At 56.5% G+C, this 17,102-nt stretch overlaps 1 protein-coding gene across 3 annotated transcripts in view; it reads right to left on the bottom strand.

Annotated features, from left to right (window-relative positions):
* Positions 1–17,102, bottom strand: part of RPTOR (regulatory associated protein of MTOR complex 1) — a 333,238-nt gene that overhangs the window by 220,340 nt on the left and 95,796 nt on the right. The window lies entirely within an intron of this gene.

Genomic DNA, 17,102 nt, shown 5'->3' with positions numbered 1-17,102 from the left:
CACGATCTCACGGTTTGTGAATTCGAGCCAACAGCGCAGAGCCTTCTTGGGATTCTCTGTCCCTCTCTCTCTGCCCTTCCCCTGCCCCAAAATAAAGTAATTAATTTTTTTTTAACTTTTTAACGTTTATTTATTTTTGAGACAGAGAGAGACAGAGCATGAACAGGGGAGGGGCAGAGAGAGAGGGAGACACAGAATCTGAAGCAGGCTCCAGGCTCTGAGCTGTCAGCTCAGAGCCCGACGCGGGGCTCGAACCCACGGACCGTGAGATCATGACCCGAGCCAAAGTCGGATGCTTAACCGACCGAGCCACCCAGGCGCCCCAAAAGTAATTAATTTTTAAAAATTAAGGTGGTAAGGATTAAGGATTCAGGGATGGTGCCAAAGAAAATGTCATCAAAGAGGAGACCTGAAGCGTGAACAGAGTCTAACGGGCAGAGGCAGAAAACCCCAGCCGGCAGAAGGCGGGAGGGAAGTTTGGGCGCACCGAGGCACCGAGGCCCCGGCGGTCGGGCTGTGGCTGCTGCACAGGGCAGGGGCGAGACCCAGAGCCCCTTGTCGGCCCAGCTGAAGAGCTCGCACTTTGTTTTTTGTTTTTTTTAATTTTTTTTTTCAACGTTTATTTATTTCTGGGACAGAGAGAGACAGAGCATGAACGGGGGAGGGGCAGAGAGAGAGGGAGACACAGAATCGGAAACAGGCTCCAGGCTCTGAGCCATCAGCCCAGAGCCTGACGCGGGGCTCGAACCCACAGACCGCGAGATCGTGACCTGGCTGAAGTCGGACGCTTAACCGACTGCGCCACCCAGGCGCCCCAAGGTACATCCTATCTTGTGGAAATATTGCGTCAGTAGAGTTCATTTCTGTTTTTTTTTTTCAACGTTTATTTACTTTTGGGACAGAGAGAGACAGAGCATGAATGGGGGAGGGGCAGAGAGAGAGGGAGACGCAGAATCGGAAACAGGCTCCAGGCTCCGAGCCATCAGCCCAGAGCCCGACGCGGGGCTCGAACTCACGGACCGCGAGATCGTGACCTGGCTGAAGTCGGACGCTTAACCGACTGCGCCACCCAGGCGCCCCGAGCTCGGACTTTGTACAGGGGCCACGAAAAGCCGTCACGATGCTTTGAGCCAAGGTCCCTCTGGAACGAAACCCACGATGTGCCCAGAGTGGAGAGTAGGTGCCGAGAGTGGGAGTCAGCGTGCAGCGTTAGGGTCGTGCTTCCTTCCTCGCACGTCACAATCACAAGTTGTGATAGTTTGAAAGGCACGGGATTTCTAAATATCTCTAAGGGCACGAAGTAAAAAGCAAACGTTCAGGTGACCTGAGGCACATCTGCTGCTCATCTTCTTAGCACAGTAAGAGCTTCTCACGGCAAGGCCTGGTCACGCAAACACACATGTGGCAACTTGCTCCCTAGGGCTGGGTGAGCAGCCTCGGACGGGCCGGCCCTGTGACCTGAGAGGGTGCCTGGGGGGCTGTCCCCTAGCGCTGCCGTCTGTCCGCTAGTCTGGTGTTCAAGATCGGCCTTAAACCCGTTATTGGATAAAAGCCTTCCCTGCAGTGTTGACTTTAACCGCATAACAGGAGGTGCCGTGACGTGAAGACCCCCGACGACGGTAAACCAGGACGCCCGGTCCTGGCTCTGCCCCTGCACCTCGTGGGCCTCCAGTCTTCCTAAGACCTGGAGGGGACCAAGCCAGAGGCCCCAGCGGCCCGTCCGGCCGTGCCACTCTGGAGCCCCTCACTCCAGCAGCCGAGTAGGCACCCACCGGAGGCCCCCCACCCCCACCCCCACCCCCACCCCCTGCTTCCACACGTTCTCGCACACTTAACCAGCTACTGCTCTGCCCCCAGATGCGGCTCTACTGAAACCTCCCCCACCTACCCTGCTGATCTCCCACTCGTCAAGCCTAGCCCAGCGCAGGGGCGCACAGCCCAGAAGGCAGCGCCTAAGGCGGCTGTCTCGATGCCCTCCTGACGCTTCGATTCAATGGCCGGGGGTCTCGCTCCCCAGAAACCTTACGGGTGCCCGGGCTTGTTCCCACAGAACTGGAGAGCTGCCGGGTCCCCCACCGGCCACCTTCTCTTTCGTCCGACACCGTCTCCTACCATCTACATCGACGCTGGAGGCGAGGCCATCTCCGCAGGACTCACTGCCCTCAGAAATACTTCCATCTCATCCAATTCCACTCACCACTCACCTGTACGTAGCACTCATCCTGCTGGAACCTTCCGTCAACAAGCAGAAGCAGGACACCGCAAGGTTTGCACAGACACAGCACAAACCGCCTTGCCTCTCACCAACACAAGCCCCACTGACCCGTAAATTACCAGAATTACCTTCAATTCTTGGGTGAACTTAAGACCATCCACCTACCGTGTATAGTAGTTTATCACTGAAAATGCCTACACTTGATGTTAGGGGCTCGGCTACATTTTCTATTTCTTTCAGAACTGTCAGGCTGCGCCATTCAGACCCGGTGATTTAGTGCAATTCACATTCTCCAAAGTATTTCATCGTACCGCTCAATTTTAAGATCAGGTGCCAGCACTGTTACGCGCCTTGAGGAAACACGAAGGGGCATCGCGTCTGCAGTGCTGGAAAGGCCACAGGTGATGCCCTGCGGGCCTGGGCCCCGGACCCCGCTGCTGCGCAAGGGCGCCTTTTTTTGTTTTTTTTAATGTTTGTTTATTTTTGAGAGAGAGAGAGACAGAGCGTGAGCAGGGGAGGGGCCGAGAGTGAGGGAGACACAGAATCGGAAGCAGGCCCCAGGCTCCGAGCGGTCCGCACAGAGCCCGACGTGGGGCTCGAACTCATGAACCGCGAGATCATGACCTGAGCCGAAGTCGGACGCTCAACTGACTGAGCCACCCAGGGGCCCCAAGTAGGGCACCTTCTTAACGACAAGGACGGGGTGGGGGGCGGCACCTGGGTGGCTCAGTCAGTTGAGCGTCCGATTTCAGCTCAGGTCATGATCTCGCGGTTCGTGAGCTAGAGCCCCGCGTCAGGCTCTGTGCGGACAGCTCGGAGCCTGGAGCCTGCTTCGGATTCTGTGTCTCCCTCACTCTCGGCCCCTCCCCTGCTCAGGCTCTGTCTCTCTCCGTCTCTCAAAAATAAATAAAACATTAAAAAAAATTTTAAGACAAGGACAAGTGGGCGTAAAAGAGTGCTCAGTCTGTACACTACAGTCAGGAGCTGACACACGTGGACAGAAGGCAGCCAGATTTCATCTGAACGGCAGCGGCCAAGCCCTGAACAGACACACCGGGCTGGAGGGGCAGGGGACAAGGCCCAAGGCCAGGTGGGGGGCCCAAGAGAAGGTGCCCCTTCAGAAACGTCCCTTCCCCAGGCTGCAGAAGCCTGGGACTCATGGTAAGCTTTACCCCAAAAGTAAAACCACCTGCCAGGGACTGCCAAGAAACCCACTCGTCTCTAACCCTGACACAGGAAGTGGAGAGAGGGAAGAGCTGGACTTGACAAGGGCTTGCTAAGTCATACTGCTCCGATGGGACATAAAAACTTCCAGCCAGGATTTTAAATAACCTTGACCAGCAGGGCCCCTAAGTGCTGGACATAAGCAAACCCAAGCAACTTAAAAAGAAAAGAAAAGAAAGCAACTTCGTCTCAAGCTTCAAAGATTTTACATAGTTAAATTTCAAAGGGAAATCGTTCACTGTCAAAAGTTTTAAGGTACATTGGGAAACAGGCACCAAGACAGAAAGTCAACTAAAAAACAGCTGAAGCACAAAGATTTCAGGCACCAAAATCATTAGAAATAAAATAAAGTAGCTTTGTTTAAAGCTCTGCGAGAAACAGAATTGAAAATATGGCCCAAGGACTAACAGATACGACGAATAACCACAGGGACTTTTTGTCCTATTAGAATGTAAAGTAGAAACAGAAAGGCTTCTGGACAGAAGACTGGACAGACACAAACACGGAGGTGTGAACGGGACAGACCCGAGACTCAGCACAGAGCCGACAGAATGGAGTGTAGGGGGGAGAGGGTCGGTGGGGAAAGCATGCAGAGTGCGGAGTCCCGGGATCTGTAAACAACAGGGATCGGGACTTGGGGCTCAGGCAGTTTCGGAGCAGAGAACGGCTGAGAAACTACCAGAACTTACAAAGATGCGGACACCTGAGTTTTGGAAGGCCACTGAATATGGACAAGAATGGACAAAATGATATGTTTACATTGTGCACACATCAATAAATCTGCAAAGCCCTAAGGAAAGGGAAGCCCCCAAAGCAGACAGGTTGGACGAGAGACAGACCACCCGAAAAGAGAGGCACTCAGACCGGCTGCTGGTGCCTCGAAAGCAATGCTAGAATCGAAAAGATGTACAGAGAGAGCGTCAAGGTCAGACAACTCTATCCCCGGTAAAAATACCTAAAACAAATATATTGAGATCACTGAAACTGGGAAAGCATACCCCAAAAAGAGAGAATAGAAACAAGGAAACTCTAAAGGACAAGCTTCAAAGGGGAGGGGACCACGGCCAAAGGAGTGAGGTGCGGAGGAGCTGGTGAGTGTGTGTGTGTGTGTGGGGGGGGGGGTTGTCACCACGCAGGTGCAACCGCTCAACTCCAGCCATACCCTCCAAAAAGGCCGAGAAAGCGTCACCATGCAATAACAATAAAGACCCAGGCTCCGAGCGTACAGGCTCCACAGTCAGATTTCTCACTGGAGGAAACAGACTCACTGGAAAAATGGCTTTTTCCAGGTCTGGGACGTGCAATGTGCAGGATGGGCCCGGATCACCTCGCCAAGGCAGAGCTCAGCCAATCAAAAGAAGCCCCTCCAGCTAACAACGGGACACTTCAAGCTTCAATAACAACGATACCTTGACGCCTTCCTGCATCCCCGTCCTGCGTGCACCCTGGCCTTGGCCATGTGACTTGCAAGTGCGATGCAAACAGAGGCATGCTAATAAGCACTTGCACGGGGCTCATCCCCCCAGAACACGCCCTCCTCCACGCCCGGGCCACCAGGTACACACAGAGACACCCAGCTACCTGCTGCAGAGAACAGCTGGAGGGCTGGAGAGGGGGCGGTGGACGCCCACGTGCAGCGTCCCAGCCGTCTCAGCTGGTGCACCGGGCACAGAAGTGATGCCACCGTGGATTTCCAGCCCAGCCAAGCCTCCAGATGTCGGCAGCCACCCCAAAGACCTCAGGAGAAACCAGCAGAACTGTCCAGCTGGGCCCAGCCCCGCTGCACAACTGTAAGCAAATGAACCTTTATGGCTTTAAGCCACCACGTTCTGGGGCACTCAATTATGCAGCCGTGGTAAAGGGGAACAAATGCCTTCGGAATTCTTTATCCAAAGACAACAAGTAATTCTTAGCATTTATACAGAGCCAGGTCAGCAGAATTAGCAAATAACAGAAAACTCTTAAACAACTTTCTGCTCCCGGCAGTGGCGGTCTCCTGGCTCTCAGGAAAAAGGCTGGGGTGCCTGGGTGGCTCGGTCTGTGAGGCGGCCGACTCTTGGTCTCGGCTCAGGTCATAATCTCACGGTTTCCTGGGATCGAGCCCCGCGCTGGGCTCTGTGCTGACAGTGCGGAACCCGCTTGGGATTCTCTCTCCCCCTCGCTCTCTGCCCCCTCCCGCTTGTCCTCCCCCTGCCCGAAACCAGAATAAATAAACTTTAAAAGAAGTAAAAAAGAAAACAAGGCGAGGAGTATCCTATCTGGACTGTTTGTTATCTGGAACTGATTGTCCAAAGAATGCAGTTGGGCTTCCCTGGCATTTGCCAAGAGTCAAAGGCGCTATTCGAAGGTGCTCAACAGTCTCCAAAGTGCTTGCCTTACCTACGCCTCACCATTGGGAACCCCAGTATTCAACCTGAAGTTCAACAGAAAATTCCACAGAGAGATTATAAACTACAGGCATATGAAGAAGAAAAAGAAAAATAAGCAGAAATTCTAAAATCATTTCCTTAGTAAATCATGCTCCTTTCAAGTTTTAAACAAATGAGTCCCAGAACTACGAGTACATCCACAGCAGTAAGAAAATCCGGGACAGAACCTGACAAAGCCTAAAGCAAACAAGCAAACCCTGTAACACAAATCTGAAAATCTAAAAAGAAGTAAAAAAAATAAAAAGACCACCAGGACAGAAGTGAGGCTTCACCCTCCTTTCCCCAAACGGAGAAAGAAACGATGGTGTGAGATGCCTTGCTAACCGCCATGGGACTGCCTGCCTGGGCACAGAGCTGTGCCAGGCCACTCTGCTGGACACCCCAAGAGGCTGGGTCGCTCCCGGAGCCGCAGCGGGGCGGGAACCCTCGCCCGTGGGGCGCGGGGCCACCGCCTCTTATCCTCAACCCTGGGGCCAGACCTGGTCTAGAATTCCACGTTTGTATTTTATGATTTTTCTTAACGTTGATTCATTTATTTTTGAGAAAGACAGCATGAGCGGGGGAGGCACAGAGAGAGAGAGAGAGAGAGAGAGAATCCAAAGCAGACTCCAGGCTCCGAGCTCTCGGCACACAGCCCAACGCGGGGCTTGAACCCATGATCTGGGAGATCATGACCTGAGCCAAAGTCAGACACTTAACCAACTGAGCCACCCAGGTGCCCCCATATCCTGTATTTTTTTTTAAGTCTGTTTATTATTTTGAGAGAGAGAAAGGGAGAGAGAGAGAGAGGGAACCAGCGGGGGAGGGGTAGAGGAGGGGGAACAGAGCATCCGAAGCGGGCTCTGTGCTGACAACAGAGAGCCCAACACGGGGCTTGAAGTCAACATCTATGAGATCGCGACCTGAGCCAAAGTCGGATGCTGAACCGACTGAGCCACCCAGGCGCCCCCCAAATGTCTGTGTTTTAGACGGATGGTAATAGTGAATGAACAGACAACGACTTCTGCCGACAAACCCGTAAATGGCCATGTGAATGGGCTCTTTTCCCCTTTGCCACCATAAACCGGTCCGTATCTCTCAGGTCTGGCTTGCTGCTAAGTAAGCCTTGGGACCAAATATGGGAAAAGTTTACATTCTCAGGACTTCCAAATTTCTGAATTTCAAAAGTGGAAAGTTACCGTGACCTAAGCCTCAATTTTACTGTTTTACAGGTTGGGTTTTTTTTTTTTAATCCCTGGAAAAACCTAAGCAAATATTAATGCAAAAGACTACTAGCTCTTACACACGAAGAGCACAAGTCAAGATATTAAGAGCTGACATCTGACGAATGTGCTCTGCGCACACGACGTCAGCAATGTCTGCGTCACCGCCTCTGTTATTGGCCTCATTTACAGATGCGTAAACTGGGGTAGGATGAGGAAACACACCGCGCGGGGCCCCATCGCAGGTGAGCCGCGGGGTCACCCCGAGGGAAGTCTTTCTACCACGGGAGGGACCGTCAGCGCCACTCCTGACCGGTCACCCCGGAGGGTGCAGGCTGTGCGCCCCCAGCCAGGAGCATCCCGGTGGCCGCTGGCAGTCTCCCTCCTGGAGGAGTCCTCGCAGAAACGAAGTCAGGCCAAGGCTTAGGGTAACTTTCCCAAGTTTGCACTATGATACAAAACGTCTACAAGCAACAAATAATCTTGTGGGGACCTAAATCAGAAACACTAACATCCCCTCAGCAGCGAAGAGTGCTTTTGAGCGTGGCCCCCGGTTCCACGCTGTGCCGGCGATCACCACGAGCCGCCCCCAAACTCCCACACCTCTCCCATGTGGCTTCCCTGCCACAGCCGGGGTGTGGGGTCCTCACACACAGCCAGCCGGTCACTGGGTCGTTCCCCCTCCCGGTTCCCAGGCACTTGTCACCAGGATAATTCATCCTCCTGTTCCGTGGCACATTTGATGGTGGTTGAGACAGTTCGTGCTCAGAACCGACCCAGAGGGACTAACCAACACCCGGAGCCAAATCACGCTCTTCCTGGCGTGTTAAGCGGCGGCCAGGATGGTGCTTATGCCAGGCACCACAAGTTTTCCCCGATATCCGTTCCACCTTTCCCTGAATAATAGAAACCCCATTTTTATGTGGCACAGGGCCACCCAGATGGTAATTCCCAGTCTCCCCATGAAAATGCTAAGTGTAACTTTTAAGAAACATCCTTAAAGGCAAAGAGGGGGGCCTCCCTCCCTACCCCTTCCGGTCTGCAAGGTAAAATGCAGATGTAATAGCCGGAACCCCAGCAGCCGTCTTAGACAATGAGGTGACCCAAAAGCCTAGAATCCTTGCTAGGAGCCAGGGCCCCTGGTATTCCGGAGCACCTCACAGCCCTGAAGGACTACTTCTGAATAGCCTTCTGTGAGTGAACAAATGTCGACTTTATTACAATACCGTTTCTTTCATGCCCTGGAATTCTTAGTCCGACCGAATCCTAAAACGATGAGCCTAAGGAGACGGTAACGTGGCAGCCGGCAGTCGTGGGGGGAGCACCTGGGGCCACCACTCTTCTGACTCAGAACAGATTTCTTAAGTCAAGTAAGGGTCTGCTCAGACACCTATTTTGTGACATCAGCCCTTTTACAGACAAGATAAACCCCTCTACCAACCCTGGCGTTTTAACCAGAAGCAGTGGGTTCAAGGCGCAGCGGGAGGAACTGCTGGAATGGAGCGAGGGAAGAGGGGGTCACGGCAGCTACTCTGGAATTAAGCCTGCAGGTGAGCGCTAAGCAGCGACCGTTCCCACCTCCTCCGTAAGTCACTGTCACCGCTGTGCGCAGTGCGCCCTGCACAGGACAGGGCCTTCCTCGTTTACACCGTCTTCCAAGCAGAGGAGGTGGGTTCCGTGGCCAAGTGGAATGACTAATGGACAAAAAGAAGACCACGGATAAGCCTGGAAAGCAAATTAAAACCGTAAACGGAGAGCCTGAGACAACGCCAGCCACGCGGGCGCCACAGTCACCCAAACACGCGGCGCTGGCCTCCTACCACTGTTTTCAGGGGCCGGAAGTCACCCCCCTCATCCGTCCAGCCAGACCCTCCCCACCCCTTTCTTAATGCCTTCTCTAACGCTGTCCTAACCATTCGAAGTCACTGTGAACCGCTCCACCCCGCGACAGGCACAGCACAGGCAGGACGGGGGACAGCTGGACCTGGAGGGAACTGTGGGGTCACGGACGCCTCACAGGGGACGCACGCCCACACCCACACTCGCTCCCACACACGCACAGCTGGACACGCCCACACCGCCGCAGTCTCCCACAGGCGGACGCACGGGCCACACTCACAGCCTCACACACAGACGTGATCACACACACGCAGTCACGTACGTTCAACACACACGATCCCACAATCACACGCACAGTCACACACTCACACACTCTCACCCCGCAAATGTGACCCTCACGGAGCCTGGGTACGGAGGAAGCCTAGGCAGTGGGGGACGGGAGGGGAGGGGAGAGGGGAGGGGAGGGAGAGCGGGGAGGGACTCGGTCCCGCGGAGAGAGAGGAGGAGGGCAAGGGCCAAGAGCTGGGCCCCACAGCGTCTGCGGGAGGACAGGGCCTGGGCAGGGCTCATGGCGTGCGCCCCCAACAGAGGAGCCCCTCGTGGCCACGCAGGGGGTTGTGCTCAGGGGCAACGGAAGGCACGAGCAGGGGGCGAGGCCAGACCATGCAGGCCAAGAGCCAGGCCGTGGGCACAGCAAAGCCAACGAGGACGGATGGGCACGTCCTGTGTGCCAGGCCCCGTGCCAGGCGCCGGGCACACCCGCGCCAAAGAGAGACCCCGCCGCCCCAGAGCCCGTGCCCGGCGGACCCGCGGCCCTCTCTCCCAAAATAAATGAGGAAGGGGGCCGTGAAATGTATCATAAGCCTCTGAAACAGGGCACCCTCACCGCGCAAATGACACGCACAGCGCGAGTCAAGTTCAAAGACGTGAGACACTCAATGGAGAGCCGAGGGGCCCGCGAACACGGCCCCCTTGTGAGTCCCTTCCCCCGCAGTGCGCCAGGACGCCCCTGCGGGCTCCGTCCAGGAGAACGAGCGTGTGCCGTGGGTGACCGCCCACCTGGGCACCGTCCCCGGTCGTGCCCGCACGCCTACGGCCGCCTCCGCTCCGCGCCCTGCCGGCAAAACCTCACAGTCGGCTCTACGGACTCAGGGTCTTCAGGAAGTGGCCTCGGGGTTTACGCGAATGACAGCAATTTGCCTCTGAGCTCACAAAGGCCGGCGGCTGGTGAAGCAGGGCCGGGGAGCACCCCGGAAGGCAGAAGGCGTCGGTGCAGCCGAGGCCAGCCTCCCCGACGGGCCGCGGTCCCGGCCCCGCCTCCCCAGACCAGACCTGCATCACAGGCAAGTGCGGGAACTGCTCCTACTCCCGTGCCGGAAAGCTGCGTTCGAGGACAGCCCCAGGTTCGAGCACCCATTTGAAAACCACACGTTTCTGCTGCGTGGTTTCCACACTGCACTGACAGTAAAGCTCCCTCGGTTCCAGATTCCCGTCCAGGGTCACTCTGCCCGAGGCACGCAAGCTGCTGGCAAAACGGCAGATCCTCCGGGATTCTCCCATTAAATCGGCGTCACGAGAAGGTTCTCTTGTCTCAGAATATTGGGTCCCTGGCGGGAATCAAACAAACAAGGCTACCGACGGAGCGGAGCCACACGGTGACAGTTCTGTCCCCGGTTCTGTCTCTGACACCCGCCGGGTCCTGCGATCTCGTGCCGCCCCGTGAAGGGTGCAGAGCCGATCGAGGGGCCCCGTGTTTCACCACGAAGCCAGAGAGAGCATTAGCACCGTCTGCAGCTGTCAACAACCTGCTGTCCCCGGAGATAAGGGGGACAAGCTTGTGAAGGACACCGTACAGACGAACAAGTCAGGCACGGAACTGCCACAGAACATCCCTGAAATGGGAGAATGCGTTCTCCCACGCCGGCAGTTACCTCTGCGCGCCTTGGTCAGAAGCGCTAAGAGGAAAACCTTCGGAAGCGGCAGAAGCTGGACGGCGGCCTCGTCCTTCTCTGCTGCCTCTCCCAGGACCTGGGGCTGCTCCGGGGACACAGGAACCACAGGCTGGGAGGGAGCGCCCTGCCTGCACCGCAGCCACCTGGCCACGTCTGGGTCCCCGGCTCCCCAGATCCTGGGCTCCGAGCCCAGACGCCGCGGACTCCGCGGGGTTTCCCTCAGTTGCCCGTCTCCCTGCCCCTGGAGGGCAAGTAACCCCTCCAAGTCGGGGTGGCCCCACACCCCCTGCACACACTGGAGGCACCACGACAGGTATGGAGAGGTCAGCGGGCGCCTAGGGAGGAACTGGGCAGAACGTTCTCCGGGCAGGCAGCCTGGTAAAGGTAAATTTGGATGGTCACCCCCACCTTCCGGGTTCCTGTGAACGTCGCGCCCCAACCAGTCGGTGCCCTGGCGACACAGAGGGCGCCGGGCAAGTGGCAGGCACCGCCCCTCCCGAGTCTGGCTGCGCACAGCGACGGGGAGGTGCTGCCCGGCTCGCATCCCTCCTTTGGGACACGGCGGGGAGCACTCTGGCCCGGCAAGCACTCCGCCAGGAACACAACGTGCATGCCGTGTGACTTCCGGTCAGGACAGCCCTCAGCCACGTGCACGGAACGTACTCCTCGTTTCGGGCACTTCTCGCGGTCTGCTGCTGTCTGTCCCTCGGAAGGACCGCGTGACCGCTCCCTGGTTCCCCCACGACACTCCACGCTCCACGACGGCAGGAACCATACCTGGTTTTGCTCAGAATCTGAGCCAAGTGTAATCCCGACGGATGAACGTATGAATCGATGAATTAATGGCTACTTTCCCTACAAGGCTTGGAGCTCTTGGCCAGGAGGAAGCGTCTTATTTTCACACCCACAGCAACTAGCAAAGCGCCCCATATATGGCACACACTCCATAAAATTTTGTTGCACCGACTTGAGCAGGCATGATTCATGCTCTTGCCTCTCCCGTACCTTGACCAGTGTGGTGATCCGATTCCGGATCACTTACATTTGCTACGAGCCTACGCCTTCTCATTTATCCTGAAGATGCCAGCAATCTGTCCTAGGACCTCCTCTACCGTCCATCTTTTTTGTCCCCAGGAGGCTGGGTGCGGGGGAGGGAAGAGTCCTCAAATTCGTACCAGGGAGAAGGAGAAAATAATGGAAATACTCTATTTTTGAGAGCCCAATTTGGAGAAAGGCAATTTTTAGGTAAGGCCAGAGAGCCACGTTTCTAATATGTCTTCCTGAAGGAGGCAGAAAACACAGTTCTTCTCTGGAGAGAACCACCAAAAATAAACCCGCGCCTGCCCGCGATCCCCATGAATAGGACGGTCCCGGCGTCACAACAGACACAGGATTCACGGAGACAGGCCGGGGAGGGAGACAAGGAGCAGTCTGGGGGCCAGCAGACGAGCAAGACACCCTCCCGACTTCCCATGAAGATCTTCCTCGCGTTCCTGGCGCTTACACCACTTTCAAAGGGAAAGTCCTCAGAAGAAGTGAGAGCAGTGGTCAGGATACACGGCAGTAATTAGGCAGTGTCTTCAAGTGGCTTCCGGGCCGTGGAGGTTCTCCTGCACAGGAGACCTGGGGGTCTCTCGGGAGACCTGGGGGTCTCTGACGGGGAGCGGCCGGCACACGGCTAATTGGGGTGACGAGGAGGAACCCCAGGGAAAGGCAGGCCAGGCTCCCACAGGAGCGTGCACCCCCACGGCCAACAGCAGCAAAGGTACTTCAGAGATTTCCTTCCAAGTACTTTAACCGGCAGAGAAAATGAGGGAACACAAGGGGAGAAATGAGGAAAAGCACAAAGAAGTAGAAGGAGGAAAAACCAAGAAGGTCTCCATAGCTCCGAAAAAAAGACAAAACTTCATTCCTTTTGAGGAGTAATGCAGACTAAAACCGTATCAATATTCCGGACATAAAATGTATAAAACCATATTTCTCCTTGTCAGAAAAACTCTAGGTCCTTCTGAAGGAAATGAACGCTATAAATTTATCTCAGGCAGTTTACAGTTATCACAGCCCACGTTGTTAGGAATGTTCCCTCTTCTAATCGAGCAGCTCTGAAAAGGCAAGGACTTGGGCTCTTTCTTACCTCTTCGTTAAGGGCACTTCCCCAGCCTGCCGGTCGAGGATTGTGACGCCGCTAAGTGCTCCTCCGAAGACCAGAGGGGAGGAGAAGGGAGAGATGGGGCAGAGGGGAGAGGAGGGAAGGGGAGAGGAGAAGAGAAAGAAAGGGAGGGGAGAGAGGAGAGGGGAGGGGAGGGAGGGGAGGGGAGGAGAGGAGGAGAGAGAGAGGAGAAGGGGAGATGAGGTAGAAGGGACAGTAGGGAAGCAGGGGAAGGGGGGAGGGAGGGGGAGGGGAGGGGAGGGGGAAGATAGGGCAGAGGGGTGAGTAGAGAAGGGTGAGTAGAGAAGAGGAGAGGAAGGAGAGGAGAGGAGAGATAGGGGTGAGGGGAGGGAAGAGGAGGGAGGAGAGCAGGGAGAAGAGAGGAGAGGAGAGGAGAGGAGAGGAGAGGAGAGGAGAGGGGAGGGGAGGGGAGGAGAGAAGGGGGAAATGGGGCAGAGGGCAGAGTAGGGAAGGGGGACAAGGGGAGGGAAGAAGGCAGGGGAGAGGAGGGCAGATAAAGAGAGGGGAGGAGGGGCGCCTGGGTGGCTCAGCCAGTTGGGCGTCCGACTTCAGCTCAGGTCATGATCTCACGGTTCGTGGGTTCGAGCCCCACATTGGGCTCCGTGCTGACAGTTGGGAGCCTGGAACCTGCTTCCGATTCTGTGTCTCCCTCTCTCTCTGCCCCTCCCCCACTCATGCTCTGCCTCTCTCATTCTCAAAAATGAATAAATGTTAAAAAATATATATTAAGAAAAAAGAGAGAGGGGAGGAGAGGGGAAAGGAAGGGGGAGAGGAGGGAAACAGTGGGGCCCGTTCTCCTGGATGGATTGTTTGTGACGACCCAGATTTCCAGTCTGTTGTTAGCAGAACAGGCAGAGCAGCGGGGTCCTGACAACCAAAGCGGCCCAGTGAGGCACCAAAGCAGCGCTGAGTGAAGGAGCACGCGGGTGTCAGGAAGGGCCGGCTGACCGGGGTCCCCTCGGGGTCTTGCTGGCCCGCACCCACCTGCGCGGTCAACCCCGGAGAGAACTAAGGGAAAGCACGGCGCAGCGGGGACAGAGTCACCCCTGCGAGAGGAGGGGCTGCCGAGGGCTCACCTCCTCTTTCCAAGCCCAGCAGCGGGCGAAGCAGTTCACCTGACTCTCCTCTGAACCTGGCCGTGTTTCTCAGCACACGCGGCCCGCTCACGCCCCACCGCCGGGGACGGGGACTGCGGGAGAGGACGAGAACGTCCGCGGCCTGAGCACTGCTTCAGAGCCAGCCGTCTCCTTAGCTCACGTGTGCGCGTGGAGCCAACTGCGAGTAAGAGCCCCCCCGCAGACCGCCTGGCTCTGCACGGAGACGGGTGACCTCGGTCGTCTTGCCAACTGAGAGCTGCTCGCAAAATAGAACAGCAAACACGCAAGGACCCCACGGCCCGCAAGCCCATTCCCAGGCGCCCGAGGGAAATGAAAACACGGGCCCACGCAAACATTTTTACGCCCACACTCACGGCGGCCTCCTTCACCAAGGCCACAACTGGAAATTACCCAACCGCACACCAGCGGGTGAACGGATCGCGTCGTGGCCCAGACACACGGTGAGACGCGCCTGGGCCACGGAGGGAACGAGCCACGGGCACGCGCAGCAACACGACCGCGTCTCAGAAACCGCGTCGTGTGAGAGGAGGCAGGATGACCCAGCGTGAGTCCTGCGTGTCAGGGTCGGGCAAAACCAATGCGGGGGGTGGACGGAAACGGACGGGGATGGTGAGGGACCTTCCTGGGTCACCGACGCCCCCACCTCCGGTTCGTCCTGAAGGGGGCGCACCGTTCGCACAGCTCACCAGCCCCAAGACTGGATCTGGCCGTGCACCTGACTTCGCTAAACGACGTCCAAAATGACTTGTAAAAATCGTCTGTGCAATGGCATGAAGAGAAAAGGATGTTCTAAATTTTTAAAGATTTAAAGAGACGTGAAATCTATAGAACTGAAACCAGAGCAGACCCTCCTGCACCCCCGCAAGTTTGTGCACGGGACCGGCCGCCGGCGGCCCGGGCCAGCAGGCGGCCAGTCTCCGGCGGGGCCGAGGGCCGGTCCTGGCGCCCCAAGGCTGCACAGCGCCACCACATCGCCGCCTCGGCCCGCCCCAGGGCCGCCACAGCACCGTCACAGGCCGTCACAGCCCGCGCAGGGCCGCAGAGTAAGGTGTCTGGGGACAGCATAACAACCAACAGGCAGCAGGAAGCCCTGTTCTAAAAACCCACTAGGGACCGCAGGGAAAAGGCCTCTTTCGCAACGGCCACAGAAAGCCGTGAGAACCTTGACAGACAAGTCAGATCTCTGCGAGGAGCGTCTCGGGCCCTGAGGCCCAGGAAGAGAGCGCGGAGTGAAGAGGAAAGCCGGAGCTGTGGCTGCAAACGCCCAGCTCTTCCCAAGCTGAAGGATGAATTCAGCACAGCGGCGGTGAGGAAGCAGACGTGAGGGGCCGTGCCGGGAGCAGGCTGGGCCCGGGGGCTCCCGCTGGGGTCTAACTCCGCCTCCAAGACGCCACCTTGCGTGTGGCCCTCGCCATCTCCCTCGTGCGGTAAGGCGGAATGGCCGTGCCCTCTCGGTCTGTCCCGCGGAAGACCCCAGCATCCACACTGACTCTGACAAGTCACTTCCAATCGCCTCGAAGCTTAACCTAGGCCAGGCGGGCCACCCCCAGTGCCTAACGGGCAAGCCCACCTTCTACGCCTCCTTCCCTGGAAGTGGAAGGAGGGGACGCATCCGAGACGGTCCCGGGAGCGGAGATCACGGGGCGGCCGCATCCAGGATTTCAGGGCGACAGGACACTAACATCTCCCGTCACTTACTAGGAGACTGGCAAATACAGACCAATCACTGACCGCCTCTGTCTCCGTGTACTCGGTCCCTGCAAGCCCCTTGCCGAGGGAGATCAGAACAGAAACAAAATGGGAAGGGGTGGGGGGCCACGGGGTGGAGAATGGGATTCTCTGCATTATTAAACTCCAAGGAGGATCGTTCTGTCCCCAGCTCTGCTCCTCAAAAAGTATGGCTATAATCTGTATAAAATAGATGCTATTTACTTCCTAAAATCCAAGATCCACAGACCGTAAGATGCATTATTGCACCATGCGTCACCAAGGAAAACAACGCTGCCAACTAAGCTCTGACACAGTGCTTTCTCACCGGCTGGAATTTTTATCTGATACTTGGTAACAGAGCCATCGTCAGCTCAATCAGACAAGTTCGTCACTCGACACGCTCTGGCCTAGGTGCCCCAGCACCTCCTCGGCACGCTCAGAGGTCCTCTCGGAGTCGACTTGATGGGTTCACTCAGCGTCGCCCCGCAGGCCCGGAGGGTGGGTGGCGTTCTTCCGGGCCACAGACCCCGTGCACAGACGCTTCACAATCACGACTGACACCCGCCCCCCGACTGGCAGGCCGAAACACTGACCGTGCCCAGTCACACCACGGAGTTCGCCCCCGTGCACACAGGGCAACTCCAGCAATACACACAGCAGTCAGCGTGGTCAGAAACACGCCTCCCAGTCTCGGAGACATTGTGTCAGAAGAACGGGCATCCTAGTGCTGAAAGCCCATGTGTTCAGGATCATACATAACAAGGTGGAGGTTTCCCCCAGAGACCGGCAATCAACAGAGAGCCTAATGGAAATGATGGAACAGAAAAACACAACGAAAGACAAAAAATGGTAGGTTGGCTAAACAGGAGATTGGCCACTACAGCAGAAGAGGGTTTGTGAGCTGCACAGCAGTCCCGGGAAAACATCCAGACAAAAGCACGGAAAGAAAAAAACACAACGCTGAACAGAAGGTAAGACGTACTGGGGACACGAGGTCTCACATCCTCGAATCGGAGGGAACACACGGAGCAGGGTCTGTGGCGATGCTGATGAAAACCATCAGGCCCCACGCGGCAGAGCACCAAACAGGATAAACACAACGTAAACCACACCTACGAGCATCTCAGCGAGTGAGGAGAAGAGCTTTAAATCAGCCAGAGGGGGAAAACGGGGCACCTTGAAAAGACAAGTATGAAGACTCACGGCCAACTTTCCAACAGGACAGACGCCCGGAGATGAGACA

The sequence above is a fragment of the Felis catus genome, chromosome E1 (genome assembly GCF_018350175.1).
Source record: "Felis catus isolate Fca126 chromosome E1, F.catus_Fca126_mat1.0, whole genome shotgun sequence".
Lineage (NCBI taxonomy): Eukaryota > Metazoa > Chordata > Mammalia > Carnivora > Felidae > Felis > Felis catus.
Note: the sequence above shows the minus strand (reverse complement) of the source record. Positions and strands in the feature narration are given on the sequence as shown.